The sequence below is a fragment of the Lolium perenne genome, chromosome 4 (genome assembly GCF_019359855.2).
Source record: "Lolium perenne isolate Kyuss_39 chromosome 4, Kyuss_2.0, whole genome shotgun sequence".
Classification (NCBI taxonomy): Eukaryota; Viridiplantae; Streptophyta; class Magnoliopsida; order Poales; family Poaceae; genus Lolium; species Lolium perenne.
Genome location: NC_067247.2, coordinates 191,529,415 through 191,544,780, shown reverse-complemented (window position 1 = coordinate 191,544,780; position 15,366 = coordinate 191,529,415).

The following is a 15,366-nucleotide window of genomic DNA, read 5'->3' as shown; positions in this document are numbered from 1 at the left end:
ATCATAATCATAGCATACGCCAAGTACTAACACGGATGCACACACTGTCACCATTACACCGTGCAGGAGGAATAAAACTACTTTAATAACATCACTAGAGTAGCACATAGACAAATTGTGATACAAAACACATTGCAATCATAAAGGGATATAAATAAGCACTTCACTATGCCATTCATAACAGTGAATAAGTATTCTGTGAAATATAGCCTAAGAGACCCACACGGTGCACACACTGTCACATTTACACACGTGGGACAAGGAGTCTCCGGAGATCACATAAGTAAAATTCACTTGACTAGCATAATGACATCTAGATTACAAGCATCATCATATGAATCTCAATCATGTAAGGCAGCTCATGAGATTATTGTATTGAAGTACATAGGAAAGAGATGAACCACATAGCTACCGGTACAGCCCCGAGCCTCGATGGAGAACTACTCCCTCCTCATGGGAGACAGCAGCGGTGATGAAGATGGCGGTGGTGTCGATGGAGAAGCCTTCCGGGGGCACTTCCCCGTCCCGGCGGCGTGCCGGAACAGAGACTCCTGTCCCCCAGATCTTGGCTTCGCGATGGCGGCGGCTCTGGAAGGCTTTCTCTGGTTTCGTCCAATGTATCAGGGTTTTCACGACGGAGGCTTTAAATAGGCGGAAGGGCAAGGTCGGTGGACTTCTGGGGGGGCCACACTATAGGGGGGCACGACCCCCCCCTTGGCCGCGCCGGCCTAGGGTTTGGTGGCCCTGTGCCCCCTCTCTGGCGGTTCTCGTGTGTTCTGGATGCTTCCGGGCAAAATAGGAACCTGGGCGTTGATTTCGTCCAATTCCGAGAATATTTCTTTACTAGGATTTCTGAAACCAAATACAGCAGAAACAGAACCGGCACTTCGGCATCTTGTTAATAGGTTAGTTCCAGAAAATGCACGAATATGACATAAAGTGTGCATAAAACATGTAGATATCATCAATAATGTGGCATGGAACATAAGAAATTATCGATACGTCGGAGACGTATCAGCATCCCCAAGCTTAGTTCTGCTCGTCCCGAGCAGGTAAAACGATAACAAAGATAATTTCTGGAGTGACATGCCATCATAACCTTGATCATACTATTTGTAAACATATGTAATGAATGCAGCGATCAAAACAATGGTAATGACATGAGTAAACAAGTGAATCATAAAGCAAAGACTTTTCATGAATAGCACTTCAAGACAAGCATCAATAAGTCTTGCATAAGAGTTAACTCATAAAGCAATAATTCAAAGTAAAGGTATTGAAGCAACACAAAGGAAGATTAAGTTTCAGCGGTTGCTTTCAACTTATAATGTGTATATCTCATGGATAATTGTCAACATAGAGTAATATAACAAGTGCAATATGCAAATATGTAGGAATCAATGCACAGTTCACACAAGTGTTTGCTTCTTGAGGTGGAGAGAAATAGGTGAACTGACTCAACAATGAAAGTAAAAGAATGGTCCTCCATAGAGGAAAAGCATCGATTGCTATATCTGTGCTAGAGCTTTTATTTTGAAAACATGAAACAATTTTGTCAACGGTAGTAATAAAGCATATGTTATATCTTACAAGTTGCAAGCCTCATGCATAGTATACTAATAGTGCCCGCACCTTGTCCTAATTAGCTTGGACTACCGGATCATCGCAATACACATGTTTTAACCAAGTGTCACAATGGGGTACCTCTATGCCGCCTGTACAAAGGTCTAAGGAGAAAGCTCGCATTGGATTTCTCGCTATTGATTATTCTCAACTTAGACATCCATACCGGGACAACATAGACAACAGATAATGGACTCCTCTTTTATGCATAAGCATGTAACAACAATTATTATTCTCATATGAGATTGAGGATATATGTCCAAAACTGAAACTTCCACCATGGATCATGGCTTTAGTTAGCGGCCCAATATTTTTCTCTAACAATATGCATGCTCTAACCATAAGGTGGTAGATCGCTCTTACTTCGGACAAGACGAACATGCATAGCAACTCACATGAAATTCAACAAAAGGTAGTTGATGGCGTCCCCAGGAACATGGTTATCGCACAACAAGCAACTTAATAAGAGATAAAGTGCATAAGTACATATTCAATACCACAATAGTTTTTAGGCTATTTGTCCCATGAGCTATATATTGCAAAGGCGAATGATGGAATTTTAAAGGTAGCACTCAAGCAATTTACTTTGGAATGTCAGATAAATACCATGTATTAGGTAGATATGGTGGACACAAATGGCATAGTGGTTGGCTCAAGTATTTTGGATGCATGAGAAGTATTCCCTCTCGATACAAGGTTTAGGCTAGCAAGGTTTATTTGAAACAAACACAAGGATGAACCGGTGCAGCAAAACTCACATAAAAGACATATTGTAAACATTATAAGACTCTACACCGTCTTCCTTGTTGTTCAAAACTCAATACTAGAAATTATCTAGACTTTAGAGAGACCAAATATGCAAACCAAATTTTAGCAAGCTCTATGTATTTCTTCATTAATAGGTGCAAAGTATATGATGCAAGAGCTTAAACATGAGCACAACAATTGCCAAGTATCACATTACCCAAGACATTATAGCAATTACTACATGTAGCATTTTCCAATTCCAACCATATAACAATTTAACGAAGAAGAAACTTCGCCATGAATACTATGAGTAGAAACTAAGGACATACTTGTCCATATGCTACAGCGGAGCGTGTCTCTCTCCCATAAAGTGAATGCTAGGATCCATTTTATTCAAACAAAACAAAAACAAAAACAAACCGACGCTCCAAGCAAAGCACATAAGATGTGACGGAATAAAAATATAGTTTCAGGGGAGGAACCTGATAATGTTGTCGATGAAGAAGGGGATGCCCACGCCTTGGGCATCCCCAAGCTTAGACGCTTGAGTCTTCTTGATATATGTAGGGGTGAACCACCGGGGCATCCCCAAGCTTAGGCTTTTCACTCTTCTTGATCATAGTATATCATCCTCCTCTCTTGACCCTTGAAAACTTCCTCCACACCAAACTCGAAACAAACTCATTAGAGGGTTAGTGCATAATAAAAATTCACATGTTCAGAGGTGACACAATCATTCTTAACACTTCTGGACATTGCCCAAAGCTACTGGAAGGTAATGGAACAAGGAGATCCACCCAACACAGCGAAAGAAGCAATGCGAAATAAAAGGCAGAATCTGTCAAAACAGAACAATCCATAAAGACGAATTTTAAAATGGCACCAGACTTGCTCAGATGAAAATGCCCAAATTGAATGAAAGTTGCGTACATATCTGAGGATCACTCACGTAAATTGGCATAATTTTCTGAGTTACCTACAGAGAATTAGGCCCAGATTCGTGACAGCAAGAAATCTGTTTCTGTGCAGTAATCCAAATCTAGTATTGACTTTACTATCAAAGACTTTACTTGGCACAACAAAACACTAAACTAAGATAAGGAGAGGTTGCTACAGTAGTAAACAACTTCCAAGACTCAAATATAAAATAGAGTACTGTAGCAAAATAACACATGGGTTATCTCCCAAGAAGTTCTTTCTTTATAGCCATTAAGATGGGCTCAGCAGTTTTAATGATGCACTCGCAAGAAATAGTAGTTGAAGCAAAAGAGAGCATCAAGAGGCAAATTCAAAACACATTTAAGTCTAACATGCTTCCTATGCAAAGGAATCTTGTAAATAAACAAATTCAAGAAGCATAATGCAACAAGCGTAGAAAAACTAGACAAGCTCAACTTCACGATTTTAAGCATATAGAGAGGTGTTTTAGTAACATGAAAATTTCTACCACAATATTTTCCTCTCTCATAATAACTTTCAGTAGCATCATGAGCAAACTCAACAATATAACTATCACATAAAGCATTCTTATCATGAGTCTCATGCATAAAATTATTGCTACTCCCAACATAAGCATAGTCAATTTTATTAGTTGTAGTGGGAGCAAATTCAACAAAGTAGCTATCATTATTATTCTCATCATCAAATATAGGAGGCATATTGTAATCATAATCAAATTTATCCTCCATAACAGGTGGTAACAAAAGACTACTATCATTATAATCATCATAAATGGGAGGCAAAGTATCATCAAAGTAAATTTCCTCCTCAATGCTTGGGGGACTAAAAAGATCATGCTCATCAAAACCAGCTTCCCCAAGCTTAGAATTTTCCATAGCATTAGCAACAATAGTGTTCAAAGCATTCATATTAATAACATTCCCATTAGCATGCATATAAAGTTCCATGGGTTTTTTAATTCTCTCTTCAAACACATCATGTCCTAATTCAAGATAAAGTTCATAAAGATCTCTCATATTTTTGTTGTTTTCCATTATGCCTAACTAGTGTAAACAAGAAACAAAAAGTTGCAATTGCAGGATCTAAAGGAAATAGCTTCGAGTACTTACAACGGCGGAAAATAGCTTAGTAGCCGAGATCCGGAGTGTGAGTACCTTTTACCTTTCCTCCCCGGCAACGGCGCCAGAAAATAGCTTGCTGTCCACAACTGGCGCGTAGTTGACGTGGGAGGTTTAATGGCGGTTGACGGGCTTGGTGGAGTGTCTTGATTCGTCCCCGGCAACGGTGCCAGAAAATAGCTTGATGTCTACGCCCCCTCCTTTTCCTGTAGACAGTGTTGGGCCTCCAAGAGCAGAGGTTTGTAGAACAGCAGCAAGTTTTCCCTTAAGTGGATCACCCAAGGTTTATCGAACTCAGGGAGGAAGATGTCAAAGATATCCCTCTCATGCAACCCTGCAACCACAAAGCAAGAAGTCTCTTGTGTCCCCAACACACCTAATAGGTGCACTAGTTCGGCGAAGAGATAGTGAAATACAGGTGGTATGAATATATATGAGCAGTGGCAACGGCACCAGAAAAGTGCTTTGCCCAGGACAGTAAACAAGCAGTAGTAACGCAGTAAAACAGTAAACAAGCAGCGATAGCAGTATTTAGGAACAAGGCCTAGGGATTAGACTTTCACTAGTGGACACTCTCAACATTGATGACATAACAGAATAGATAAATGCATACTCTACACTCTTGTTGGATGATGAACACATTGCGTAGGATTACACGAACCCTCAATGCCGGAGTTAACAAGCTCCACAATTCAATGTTCATATTTAAATAACCTTAGAGTGCATGAAAGATCAATTCGACTAAACCAAGTACTAACATAGTATGCACACTGTCACCTTCACACTGTGTAGGAGGAATAGATCACATCAATACCATCATAGCAATAGTTAACTTCATAATCTACAAGAGATCATAATCATAGCATACGCCAAGTACTAACACGGATGCACACACTGTCACCATTACACCGTGCAGGAGGAATAAAACTACTTTAATAACATCACTAGAGTAGCACATAGACAAATTGTGATACAAAACACGTTGCAATCATAAAGGGATATAAATAAGCACTTCACTATGCCATTCATAACAGTGAATAAGTATTCTGTGAAATATAGCCTAAGAGACCCACACGGTGCACACACTGTCACCTTTACACACGTGGGACAAGGAGTCTCCGGAGATCACATAAGTAAAATTCACTTGACTAGCATAATGACATCTAGATTACAAGCATCATCATATGAATCTCAATCATGTAAGGCAGCTCATGAGATTATTGTATTGAAGTACATAGGAGAGAGATGAACCACATAGCTACCGGTACAGCCCCGAGCCTCGATGGAGAACTACTCCCTCCTCATGGGAGACAGCAGCGGTGATGAAGATGGCGGTGGTGTCGATGGAGAAGCCTTCCGGGGGCACTTCCCCGTCCCGGCGGCGTGCCGGAACAGAGACTCCTGTCCCCCAGATCTTGGCTTCGCGATGGCGGCGGCTCTGGAAGGCTTTCTCTGGTTTCGTCCAACGTATCAGGGTTTTCGTGACGAAGGCTTTAAATAGGCGGAAGGGCAAGGTCGGTGGACTTTTGGGGGGCCCACACTATAGGGGGGCGCGACCCCCCCTTGGCCGCGCCGGCCTAGGGTTTGGTGGCCCTGTGCCCCCTCTCTGGCGGTTCTCGTGTGTTCTGGATGCTTCCGGGCAAAATAGGAACCTGGGCGTTGATTTCGTCCAATTCCGAGAATATTTCTTTACTAGGATTTCTGAAACCAAAAACAGCAGAAAACAGGAACTGGCACTTCGGCATCTTGTTAATAGGTTAGTTCCAGAAAATGCACGAATATGACATAAAGTGTGCATAAAACATGTAGATATCATCAATAATGTGGCATGGAACATAAGAAATTATCGATACGTCGGAGACGTATCACCGGCCAGCCTAAGGGAGGAGGAGTCCCAAGTGGACTCCCCACCATGATGGCCGGCCACCCCACCAAGGAAAGGGGGGAGTCCCACTCCCCCTAGGTTTGGTCACATGGAAGGTTTTTGTTGGGGTCTTATTCGGACACTTTGACCTAAACCTTGGGGCTTCCACCTATATAAAGAGGGGAGGAGAGGGGCTGGCCGGCCACCACAACACCACCATGGCCGCACCCCTCAAGGCTGCCCTAGCCGGCGCCCCCTCTCCCAAACCCTAGCGGTTCCCTCCTACCTCTCTCTCCCACATAGCTTAGGCGAAGCTCTGTCGGAGATCTCCACCACCACCGCCACCACGCCGTTGTGCTGCTGGGATTCCGAGGAGGATCTACTACTTCCGCTGCCCGCTGGAACGGGGAGAAGGATGTCTTCATCAACACCGAATGTGTGACCGAGTACGGAGGTGCTGCCCGATTGTGGCACCGTCAAGATCTTCTACGCGCTTTTGAAAGCGGCAAGTGATCGTCTACCGCAGCAACGAGAGCCTCCTCTTGTAGGCTTTGGAAATCTTCAAGGGTTAGTCTCGTTCATCCCCTAGTTGCTCCCATCTTCTAGATTGCATCTTGGCTTGGATTGCGTTCTCGCGGTAGGAAATTTTTTGTTTTCTATGCAACGAATCCCTACAGCGGCTTCCTGCGGTGTCTCGCCGAATCCGCTGGAAAGTGACCGGATTTGAACTAGGGCTACACTTTCCGTCGCTCAATAAATTTCGGGAAAAATGTTTTTAGGTCTATGACATATCACTACATCTGCGATTTTTTTTTCCGTTTAGCGCGATGATAAACAGGTGCACCAGCGCGCCCGGTATGGCCATACCGCATCTCTGTGGGGGGCCCGTTTTGGCCAAATGGCAATTTAAACGAAGTCAGAAAATCCCGCGGAGCCGCATGGCGTCATTTTATGTGTCCTAGTAACCAATCCAAAAGTTGGAATTAGGATACGGCAATTATTTTGAAAAACCCTTCACAAACAGGGCTATCACGTCCGGAGTTCTATGGCTTTTAGGGCAAATGAGTAGGAAACGGCCCGTGACATCTGATGTCTACGGGTGCTTCTATTCTTGTAGACAGTGTTGGGCCTCCAAGAGCAGAGGTTTGTAGAACAGCAGCAAGTTTCCCTTAAGTGGATCACCCAAGGTTTATCGAACTCAGGGAGGAAGAGGTCAAAGATATCCCTCTCATGCAACCCTGCAACCACAAAGCAAGAAGTCTCTTGTGTCCCCAACACACCTAATAGGTGCACTAGTTCGGCGAAGAGATAGTGAAATACAGGTGGTATAAATAAGTATGAGCAGTGGCAACGGCACCAGAAAAGTGCTTTGCCCAGACAAGAAACAAGCGTAGTAACGCAGCAGTAGTAACGCAAAGAAACAAGAAACAAGCAGCGATAGCAGTATTTAGGAACAAGGCCTAGGGATTAGACTTTCACTAGTGGACACTCTCAACTTTGATCACATAACAGAATAGATAAATGCATACTCTACACTCTCTTGTTGGATGATGAACACCACTAATTGCGTAGGATTACACGAACCCTCAATGCCGGAGTTAACAAGCTCCACAATATTCAATGTTCATATTTAAATAACCTTAGAGTGCATGACAGATCAACACAACTAAACCAAGTACTAACATAGCATGCACACTGTCACCTTCACACTATGCAGGAGGAATAAACTACTTTAATAACATCACTAGAGTAGCACATAGATAAATTGTGATACAAAACACATTGCAATCATAAAGAGATATAAATAAGAACTTCACTATGCCATTCATAACAGTGAATAAGTATTCTGTGAAATATAGCCTAAGAGACCCACACGGTGCACACACTGTCACCTTTACACACGTGGGACAAGGAGTCTCCGGAGATCACATAAGTAAAACCCACTTGACTAGCATAATGACATCTAGATTACAAGCATCATCATATGAATCTCAATCATGTAAGGCAGCTCATGAGATTATTGTATTGAAGTACATAGGAGAGAGATTAACCACATAGCTATCGGTACAGCCCTGAGCCTCGATGGAGAACTACTCCCTCCTCATGGGAGACAGCAGCGTTGATGAAGATGGCGGTGGTGTCGATGGAGAAGCCTTCCGGGGGCACTTCCCCGTCCCGGCGGCGTGCCGGAACAGAGACTCCTGTCCCCCAGATCTTGGCTTCGCGATGGCGGCGGCTCTGGAAGGTTTTCTCTGGTTTCGTCGAATGTGGTAGGGTTTTCGCGACGGAGACCTTAAGTAGGCGGAAGGGCAGCCTCGGAGGGGTCCTGGTGGGGCCACACACTAGGCCGGTGCGGCCAGGGCTTGGGCCGCGCCGCCCTACTGTGTCCCCACCTCGTGGCCCCACTTCGTTTCCTCTTCGGACTTCTAGAAGCTTCGTGGAAAAATAGGACCCTGGGCGTTGATTTCGTCCAATTCCGAGAATATTTCCTTACTAGGATTTCTGAAACCAAAAACAACAGAAAACAGCAACTGGCCCTTCGGCATCTCGTCAATAGGTTAGTTCCGGAAAATGCATAATAATGACATAAAGTATGCATAAAACATGTAGATATCATCAATAATGTGGCATGGAACATAAGAAATTATCGATACGTCGGAGACGTATCAGCATCCCCAAGCTTAGTTCTGCTCGTCCCGAGCAGGGAAACGATAACACAGATAATTTCTGAAGTGACATGCCATCATAACCTTGATCATACTATTGTAAACATATGTAATGAATGCAGCGATCAAAACAATGGTAATGACATGAGTAAACAACTGAATCATAAAGCAAAGACTTTTCATGAATAGTACTTAAAGACAAGCATCAATAAATCTTGCATAAGAGTTAACTCATAAAGCAATAAATCAAAGTAAAGGTATTGAAGCAACACAAAGGAAGATTGAAGTTTCAGCGGTTGCTTTCAACTTGTAACATGTATATCTCATGGATAATTGTCAACATAGAGTAATATAACAAGTGCAATATGCAAGTATGTAGGAATCAATGCACAGTTCACACAAGTGTTTGCTTCTTGAGGTGGAGAGAAATAGGTGAACTGACTCAACAATAAAAGTAAAAGAATGGCCCTTCGCAGAGGGAAGCATTGATTGCTATATTTGTGCTAGAGCTTTGGTTTTGAAAACATAAAGAGAGCATAAAAGTAAAATTTTGAGAGGTGTTTGTTGTTGTCAACGAATGGTAGTGGGCACTCTAACTACCTCATCAACCAGACTTTCAAGAGCGGCTCCCATGAAGGACGTTATCTCTACCAGCAAGGTAGATCATCCCTCTTCTCTTTTGTTTACACATGTACTTTAGTTTAGTTTTTCTTTATTTATGGATGACACTCCTCCCAACCTTTTGCTTACACAAGCCATGGCTAACCGAATCCTCGGGTGCCTTCCAACAATTACATACCATGAAGGAGTGTCTATTTGCAAAATTAAGTTGCTTACAGATGAATCAGAGCAAAACATGTGAAGAGAATTATTAATGCAAGTTAATTAATCGGGGCTGGGAACCCCATTGCCAGCTCTTTTTGCAAAATTATTGGATAAGCGGATGAAGCCACTAGTCCATTGTGAAAGTCTGTCAGAAGTAAATGACAAGATCGAAAGGTAAAACACCACATACTTCCTCATGAGCTATAAAACATTGACACAAATCAGAGGTGATAAATTTTGAATTATTTAAAGGTAGCACTCAAGCAATTTACTTTGGAATGGCGGAGAAATACCATGTAGTAGGTAGGTATGGTGGACACAAATGGCATAGTGGTTGGCTCAAGGATTTTGGATGCATGAGAAGTATTCCCTCTCGATACAAGGCTTAGGCTAGCAAGGCTATTTGAAACAAACACAAGGATGAACCGGTGCAGCAAAACTCACATAAAAGACATATTGTAAACATTATAAGACTCTACACCGTCTTCCTTGTTGTTCAAACTCAATACTAGAAATTATCTAGACTTTAGAGAGACCAAATATGCAAACCAAATTTTAGCAAGCTCTATGTATTTCTTCATTAATAGGTGCAAAGTATATGATGCAAGAGCTTAAACATGAGCACAACAATTGCCAAGTATCAAATTATTCAAGACATTTTAGAATTACTACATGTAGCATTTCCCGATTCCAACCATATAACAATTAACGAAGCAGTTTCAACCTTCGCCATGAACATTATGAGCTAAGAACACATGTGTTCATATGAACCAGCGGAGCGTGTCTCTCTCCCACACAAGCATGTATTTATTCAGAGAATGAAAATAACAAAACAAAAATAAAAGCACACAGACGCTCCAAGTAAAGTACATAAGATGTGACCGAATAAAAATATAGTTTCAAGAGAAGGAACCTGATAATTTGTCGATGAAGAAGGGGATGCCTTGGGCATCCCCAAGCTTAGATGCTTGAGTCTTCTTGAAATATGCAGGGGTGAACCACCGGGGCATCCCCAAGCTTAGAGCTTTCACTCTCCTTGATCGTAGTATATCATCCTCCTCTCTTGACCCTTGAAAACTTCCTCCACACCAAACTCAAAACAAACTAATTAGAGAGTTAGTGCATAATAAAAATTCACATGTTCAGAGGTGACACAATCATTTTTAACACTTCTGGACATTGCCCAAAGCTACTGGAAGGTAATGGAACAAAGAAATCCACCCAACACAGCGAAAGAAGCAATGCGAAATAAAAGGCAGAATCTGTCAAAACAGAACAGTCCGTAAATACGAATTTTAAAATGGCACCAGACTTGCTCAAATGAAAATGCTCAAATTGAATGAAAGTTGCGTACATATCTGAGGATCACTCACGTAAATTGGCATAATTTTCTGAGTTACCTACAGAGAATTAGGCCCAGATTCGTGACAGCAAGAAATCTGTTTCTGCGCAGTAATCCAAATCTAGTACGAACCTTACTATCAAAGACTTTACTTGGCACAACAATGCGATAAAAAATAAGATAAGGAGAGGTTGCTACAGTAGTAACAACTTCCAATACACAAATACAAAATAAAAGTACTGTAGCAAAATAAACACATGGGTTATCTCCCAAGAAGTTCTTTCTTTATAGCCATTAAGATGGGCTCAGCAGTTTTAATGATGCACTCGCAAGAAATAGTAGTTGAAGCAAAAGAGAGCATCAAGAAGAAAATTCAAAACAAATTTAAGCCTAACATGCTTCCTATGCATATGAATCTTGTAAATAAACAAATTCATGAAGCATAATGCAACAAGCATAGAAAGATAAAACAAGTGTAGCTTCAAGATTTTCAGCAAAAAGAGAGGTGTTTTAGTAACATGAAAACTTCTACAACCATATTTTCCTCTCTCATAATAACTTTCAGTGGCATCATGAACAAATTCAACAATGTAACTATCACATAAAGCATTCTTATTCTCATGCATAAAAGTATCATTACTCTCCACATAAGCATAATCATTCTTATTAGTTGTAGTGGGAGCAAATTCAACAAAGTAGCTATCATTATTATTCTCATCAAGTGTAGGAGGCATAGTATAATCACAACAAAATTTACTCTCCATAGTAGGTGGCACCAAAAGACCACTATCATTATAATCATCATAAATAGGAGGCAAAATATCAGAAAAGAAAATTTTCTCCTCAATGCTTGGGGGACTAAAAAGATCATGCTCATCATAACCAGCTTCCCCAAGCTTAGAATTTTCCATAGCATTAGCAACAATAGTGTTCAAAGCATTCATATTAATAACATTCCCATTAGCATGCATATAAAGTTCCATGGGTTTTTTAATTCTCTCTTCAAACACATCATGTCCTAATTCAAGATAGAGTTCATAAAGATCTCTCATATTTTTGTTGTTTTCCATTATGCCTAACTAGTGTAAAACAAGAAACAAAAAGATGCAATTGCAGGATCTAAAGGAAATAGCTTCGAGTACTTACAACGGCGAAAATAGCTTAGTAGCTGAGATCCGGAGTGTGAGTACCTTTTACCTTTCCTCCCCGGCAACGGCGCCAGAAAATAGCTTGATGTCTACGGGTGCTTCTATTCTTGTAGACAGTGTTGGGCCTCCAAGAGCAGAGGTTTGTAGAACAGCAGCAAGTTTCCCTTAAGTGGATCACCCAAGGTTTATCGAACTCAGGGAGGAAGAGGTCAAAGATATCCCTCTCATGCAACCCTGCAACCACAAAGCAAGAAGTCTCTTGTGTCCCCAACACACCTAATAGGTGCACTAGTTCGGCGAAGAGATAGTGAAATACAGGTGGTATAAATAAGTATGAGCAGTGGCAACGGCACTTAAAAGTGCTTTGCCCAGGACAAGAAACAAGCGATAGTAACGCAGCAGTAGTAACGCAAAGAAACAAGAAACAAGCAGCGATAGCGATATTTAGGAACAAGGCCTAGGGATTAGACTTTCACTAGTGGACACTCTCAACTTTGATCACATAATGTAATAGATAAATGCATACTCTACACTCTCTTGTTGGATGATGAACACCACTAATTGCGTAGGATTACACGAACCCTCAATGCCGGAGTTAACAAGCTCCACAATATTCAATGTTCATATTTAAATAACCTTAGAGTGCATGACAGATCAACACAACTAAACCAAGTACTAACATAGCATGCACACTGTCACCTTCACATTATGCAGGAGGAATAAACTACTTTAATAACATCACTAGAGTAGCACATAGATAAATTGTGATACAAAACACATTGCAATCATAAAGAGATATAAATAAGCACTTCACTACGCCATTCATAACAGTGAATAAGTATTCTGTGAAATATAGCCTAAGAGACCCACACGGTGCACACACTGTCACCTTTACACACGTGGGACAAGGAGTCTCCGGAGATCACATAAGTAAAACCCACTTGACTAGCATAATGACATCTAGATTACAAGCATCATCATATGAATCTCAATCATGTAAGGCAGCTCATGAGATTATTGTATTGAAGTACATAGGAGAGAGATTAACCACATAGCTACCGGTACAGCCCTGAGCCTCGATGGAGAACTACTCCCTCCTCATGGGAGACAGCAGTGTTGATGAAGATGGCGGTGGTGTCGATGGAGAAGCCTTCCGGGGGCACTTCCCCGTCCCGGCGGCGTGCCGGAACAGAGACTCCTGTCCCCCAGATCTTGGCTTCGCGATGGCGGCGGCTCTGGAAGGTTTTCTCTGGTTTCGTCGAACGTGGTAGGGTTTTCGCGACGGAGACCTTAAGTAGGCGGAAGGGCAGCCTCGGAGGGGTCCTGGTGGGGCCACACACTAGGCCGGTGCGGCCAGGGCTTGGGCCGCGCCGCCCTACTGTGTCCCCACCTCGTGGCCCCACTTCGTTTCCTCTTCGGACTTCTGGAAGCTTCGTGGAAAAATAGGACCCTGGGCGTTGATTTCGTCCAATTCCGAGAATATTTCCTTACTAGGATTTCTGAAACCAAAAACAACAGAAAACAGCAACTGGCCCTTCGGCATCTCTTCAATAGGTTAGTTCTGGAAAACGCATAATAATGACATAAAGTATGCATAAAACATGTAGATATCATCAATAATGTGGCATGGAACATAAGAAATTATCGATACGTCGGAGACGTATCAACATCACATAGTTTGTCAGAACGAGGCCATATTTGGCACGTGCGTGGTCCCTGGGCTGGGAAGCAAGGCCCCGAGAGCGGATTTCCAATCCGACCCATGGGCGATGATTTTTTTATTTTTGGGGTGCCAAAACGGGTTTTTTTTGTGAATCAGCTACATGGGGCGCATTTTAGTATTGCGTGAGACCTCCGCGTAGTGGTAGGACACCGCCTTCGCACCACATATCACATGCCATATGTGCGCGCTAGCTATCTGGGAATCCATGCGGCTTCCTGCGGTGTCCCACCGAATCCGCTGGAAAGTGACCGGATTTGAACTAGGGCTACACTTTCCGTCGCTCAATAAATTCTGGGAAAAATGTTTTTAGGTCTATGACATATCACTTCATGTGCAAATTTTTTTCCGTTTAGCGCGATAGTAAACGGGTGCACCAGCACGCCCGGTACGGCCATACCGCATCTCCGTGGGGGCCCGTTTTGGCCAAGTTGCAATTTAAACGAAGTCAGAAAATCCCGCGGAGCTGCATGGCGTCATTTTATGTGTCCTACTAACCACTCCAAAAGTAGAAATTAGGATACGGCAATTATTTTGGAAAACCCTTCACAAACAGGGCTATCACGTCCGGAGTTCTATGGCTTTTAGGGCAAATGAGTAGGAAACCGCCCGTGACACCGCATAGTTTGTCGGAACGAGGCCATATTTGGCATGTGCGTTCTCCCTGGGATGGGAATCAAGGCCCCGGGAGCGGATTTCCAATCCGACCCATGGGCGATGGTTTTTTTCATTTTCGGGGTGCCTAAACGGGTTTTTTTGTGAAGCGGCTACATGAGGCGCATTTTAGTATTGCGCGAGACCTCCGCGTAGTGGTAGGACACCGCCTGCACACCACATATCACTTGCCATATGTACGCGCTAGCTATCTGAGAATCTCTGCGGCTTCCTGCGGTGTCCTGTCGAATCCGCTGGAAATTGGCCGGATTTGAACTAGGGGTACACTTTCCGTCGCTCAATAAATTTCGCAAAAAATGTTTTTAGGTCTATAACACATAACTTTATGTGCTAATTTTTGTCCGTTTAGCGTGTTGGCGAACGGTGCACCAGCCCGTCCGATACGGCCATTTCGCACCTCCCGAGGGGGGCGTTTTGGCCACATGGCAAATTAGGCGTCATATTTGGATTCCTCTAATTTTTAGGTTCATATGATGATATGGATGTTATATTTAGATTCCTCTCATTTTTCTGATCGATTTAGACATATTATTTGTGCAATTTCGATTTTCTGATTTAAAGATATTAATTATTCCATATTAAATAGAAAAAATACCAAAAAATAAAATCATTTTATTGTTATTTGAATTCAATATTATTATTACTTATATATTCATTGTTGTCTACTTAAGTAATTGT